The 5,000-nt window shown below is 54.8% G+C and overlaps 1 protein-coding gene across 1 annotated transcript in view; it reads left to right on the top strand.

The window, feature by feature from the left end:
• Positions 1–5,000, top strand: part of lhfpl4b (LHFPL tetraspan subfamily member 4b) — a 30,802-nt gene that overhangs the window by 25,688 nt on the left and 114 nt on the right. The gene's annotated exons all lie outside the window — the stretch shown is intronic.

Genomic DNA, 5,000 nt, shown 5'->3' with positions numbered 1-5,000 from the left:
AGGACTGTCGGGGATGGTCGGTTCGTCTTCGTGAATGACACAAGGGCCGACTGACGGCTGGACGCGCGTTGGTTGGTCGATGATGATGTCATCTTCAATTTGTTCTGGGAATCGACGTTTGGTTGGGTCGATGAGCCTCTCGCACGTTTGGCCATTTAACGGTTTGACGACAAACACCCTGTTCCCCTCCTTGGCCAAAACCGTGCCAGCAAACCCACTTTGGACCATGACCATAACTCAGGACAAACACAGGGTCGTGAACTGCAATGTCACGTGATACGGCCGCGCGATCGTGGTACTATTGCTGCCGTTGCCTTCTGGCTTTGACGTGATCATTGCGATCCGGGTGTACAAGGGAGGGCCTGGCTTTGAGGCCTCTCCTTCATTAACAGCTCGGCAGGAGGGACTACCGGTGAGCGAGTGGGGTCTCGTCCGCTAACTGAGCAGAATGCGGGACAAGCGGGTCTGTAGGGAGGCGCGAGTCACGCGTTTCCGGCTCTGCTTAATGATTTGGACAGCCCTGCTCCGCTTGACCGTTAGACGCGGGTTTGAAAGGGGCAGACCTGACATGCTCGATGCCATTGCGGGTCACAAACCCGTGGAACTCCGAGCTGGTGAAACACGGTCCGTTGTCACTGACACGGACGTCGGGCAGGCCATGGGTGGCAAACATGGCCCGGAGGCTTTCAATAGTGGCTGTGGACGTACTGGATGACACGGTTAGGCATTCAATCCATTTGGAGGAAGCGTCCACTACCACTGAAAACATTTTGCCGAGAAAGGGGCCGGCCAATTCTACGTGGATCCTTGACCACGGTTTGGATAGCCATGACCACAGACTCAGTGGAGCCTCCACAGGTGCGTTACTCCGTTGCATGCAAGTGTTGCGCTGATGCTCGCATGACCCCCAAGTCCGAGTCAATGCCAGGCCACCAAGCGCGAGACCTGGCATTGGCCTTCATCCTGACAATGCATGGGTGGGTACTGTGTAAATCCCGCACAAAAGTCTCCCTGCCTTTTTTTGGCATAACAACACGATTACCCCATAACCGACAATCAGACGGAATCGACAATGCATCTTTGCGGCGGCCATAAGGCTTAATTTCATCCTGCATTTCCCTGGGAAAGGCAGACCAATTTTCCATTTAGGACACGGCTTTTTACGTTCGACAGTACAGGATCCTGGCTGGTCCAGGTCCTAATTTGGCCAGCCGTGACGGGTGACCCCTCGCTCTCGAAGGCGTCCATGACCAGCGGCAAGCCTGCGGGCTGCGGCATTGCCACCCCGGCTGTGGGCAATGGTAGCCGGCTAAGCGCGTCAGCACAGTTTTCAGTGCCTGGTCCGTGGCGGATGACATAATCATAAGCGGATAATGTCAGTGACCACCTTTGGATGCAGGACGAGACATTGGTGTGTCTACCTTTGCTCTCAGAAAACAATGAAATGAGCGACATGTGGTCTGTTTCAAGCTCAAACCGAAGCCCAAACAGATATTGGTGCATTTTCCTAACCCCATATACGCATGCTAAAGCCTCTTTCTCTACCATACTATAGGCTCTTTCAGCCTTAGACAGACTTCTGGACGCGTATGCAACTGGTTGGAGTTTGCCTGATACATTGGCTTGCTGGAGCACACAACTGACCCCATATGATGAGGCGTCGAAGGCCAGCACTAACCGCTTACATGGGTCCATAGTGTACCAGTAATTTATTGGAACACATCAGGTTCCTGGCCTACTCAAAGGCTCTGTCTTGAGATTTGCCCCAAACCCAGTCGTTCCCCTTTCTCAGCAACATGTGCAAGGGCTCTGGCAATGTGCTCAAACCCGGTAGAAAGTTACCGAAATATTTGAGAAGACCCAGGAACGAACGCAGCTCTGTCACACTCTGGGGTCTGGGTGCACTCTTGATGGCCTCTGTCTTCGAGGCCGTAGGCCTGATGCCGTCTGCTGCAATCTTTCTCCCCAGGAATTCGACTTCTGGTGCCATGGAAGCGCACTTGGGGCGTTTCACGCTGAGTCCCCCTCTGTCCAGACCACGTAGAACCTCTTCCAGGTTGTGCAGGTGTTCGGTGGCGTCGCGACCGGTGATCAGGCTGTCATCTTGGAACACGACGGTTCTCGGGACGGACTTCAACAAACTCTCCATGTTTCTCTGAAATATGGCTGCCGAGCGAATTCCGAAAGGGCATCTATGTCCTTTGTGCGTGTTGATGCACGCCAGTTTTTTTGACGATTCGACGAGCTCCTGTGTCATGTAAGCGGAGGTCAGGTCCAATTTGGTGAACGACTTCCCCCCCCCGCTAGTGTTGCAAACAGGTCGTCAGCCTTGGGTAACGGGTACTGATCCTGTATCGAGACTCGGTTGCTCGTTACCTTGTAGTCGCCGCAGATCCTGACCGTGCCATCGCTTTTCAACACCGGGACAATTGGACTGTCCCATTCGCTGAACTTGACTGGCGATATGATTCCTTCCCGTTGAAGTCTGTCCAGTTCGATCTCGACCTTCCTCCCTCATCATGTATGGAACCGCCCGAGCCTTGTGATGGACGGGTCTTGCATCCGGGCCGAGGTGGATCTGCACGCAGGCTCCCGTGAAGTTATCGATGCTTGGTTCGAACAACAAGAGAAACTTGCTCAGCACTTGAGCACACGAAGGGTCATCCACTGAAGATAAGGCTTTAATATCGTTCCAGTTCCATTTAATCTTCTCAAGCCAACTCCTGCCGAACAGCGTTGGGCCATCGCCTGGAACGATCCACAACGATAAATCACGCACAGCTCCCTCGTACGATACCTTTACTGCCGCGCTGCCAATGAGCTCTTTGGTGTAGGTACGCAGCTTTGCATTGCTTGGGCTCAGTTTGGGTCTTTTTGCCTTCGTGTCCCACAGCTTTTCGAAAGCCCAATTCCATGGATACTGGAACCCCATTTAATTTAACTTCCAGCATTATCGGAGGACTTTTGGTAAACGAAACGTAGCCCATACACTTCTTCGTCCTGTACCTCGGGTTGAGTTGCCTGTGCCGCTTGGTCCACGCTGGATCGATCATCCTCAGCCCCGTGGTGTGTCGCAGCACGCTTGCTCGGTTGCGGACACATTCGCTGAAGGTGCCCCGTTGTTGCACAGCCTTTGCACACGTATCGCTTGAATCAGCATTGATGGGTCCGATGATAGTCCCCCGCAACGCCAACAAGGCGAGATTTGATACACCGCCGATGGCAGACTTTGAGCAGTTACAGGTCGTACGAACGCGGACAAGTAGGCCCTGCCATGTGCAGCTCTGCCTGCCGCCGATATTATTTTATGCAATGAGATCCCCTCTCATTCATCCAAACTCTAAAGAATATCGGCCCATTCTACACAATCTCTCCCCATAGGACAATCCCCCCATCCCAGGAATCAGTCTGGTGAACCTTCGCTGCACTCCCTCTATGGCAAGTATATCCTTCCTTAGGTAAGGAGACCCAAACTGTGCACAATACTCCAGGTGTGGTCTCACCAGGGCCCTGTATAACTGGAGTAAGACCTCCTTGCTCCTGTACTCAAATCCTCTCGCAATGAGGGCCAACATGCCATTCGCCTTCCTAATTGTACCTGTATCTGCATGCTAAATCTCCACGTTTCATTCAAAACTCGGCTGCCCCGTGTCCTAACTCGCACCCAGTCCCGCTCACCCATCACCCCCTGTGCTCACTGCCCCCGTGTCCTAACTCGCACCCAGTCCCACTCACCCATCACCCCCTGTGCTCACTGCCCCGTGTCCTAACTCACACCCAGTCCCACTCACCCATCACCCCCTGTGCTCACTGCCCCGTGTCCTAACTCACACCGAGTCCCGCTCACCCATCACACCCTGTGCTCACTGCCCCCGTGTCCTAACTCGCACCGAGTCCGCTCACCCATCACCCCCTGTGCTCACTGCCCCATGTCCTAACTCGCACCGAGTCCCGCTCACCCATCACCCCCTGTGCTCGCTGATCTACATTGGCTCCTGGTTAAGCAATGCCTTGATTTCAAAATTCTCATCCTTGTTTACAAATCCCTCCATGGCCCTCGCTCCCTCCCTATCTCTGTAACCCCCTCCAGCCCCTACACCCCTCCCTATCTCTGTAACCTCCTCCAGTCCTACACCCCTCCCTATCTCTGTAACCCCCTCCGGCTCCTACACCCCTCCCTATCTCTGTAACCCCCTCCGGCCCCTACACTCCTCCCTATCTCTGTAACCCCCTCCAGCCCCTACACCCCTCCCTATCTCTGTAACCCCCTCCAGCCCCTACACCCCTCCCTATCTCTGTAACCCCCTCCAGCCCCTACACCCCTCCCTATCTCTGTAACCCCCTCCAGCCCCTACACCCCTCCCTATCTCTGTAACCTCCTCCAGCCCTACAACCCCCCCGAGATGTCTGCACTCCTCTAATTCTGCCCTCCTGACATCCCTGATTATAATCGCTCCACCATCGGTGGCCGTGCCTTCCGTTGCCTGGGCCCCAAGCTCTGGAACTCCCTCCCTAAACCTCTCCGCCGCTCTCTCCTCCTTCAAGACGCTCCTTAAAACCGATCTCTGCGACCCAGCTTTGGGTAATCTGCCATAATTTCTACTTATGTGGCTCGGTGTCAATTTTTTTTGCCTTATAATACTCCCTGTGAGGCGCCTTCGGGCCGTTTTACTACATTAAAGGCGCTATATAAATATAAGTTGTTGTATGGGGCTCAGTACCTAACCGGGTGAGGTCACCTCAACTCAGCCTAGGCCGGGCCGTTCCTGCTCACACAATTATCGCTTCCCCCGTCCGTGCCCCTCCCTCCCGCCCGCCCCCTTCATTTGGGGAAATAATATTGAGGGGGGGGGGGCGGAAATTTCGGCTGACGAGAGCATGGGCGGCAGAGGCAGGGCCCCCCCACGACCTCCCTGTTTCCATCCTCCCCCGCCCCCCACCCCCGCGCCCCCCCTCTCCTCCGACAGTCCCCCCCTCACACACCGCTAACACGCTTTCTT

This window comes from Pristiophorus japonicus, chromosome 32 (assembly GCF_044704955.1).
Source record: "Pristiophorus japonicus isolate sPriJap1 chromosome 32, sPriJap1.hap1, whole genome shotgun sequence".
NCBI classification, from domain to species: domain Eukaryota; kingdom Metazoa; phylum Chordata; class Chondrichthyes; family Pristiophoridae; genus Pristiophorus; species Pristiophorus japonicus.
The sequence above is the reverse complement of the archived record's forward strand: the minus strand, read 5'-3'. Positions and strand labels throughout refer to the sequence as shown.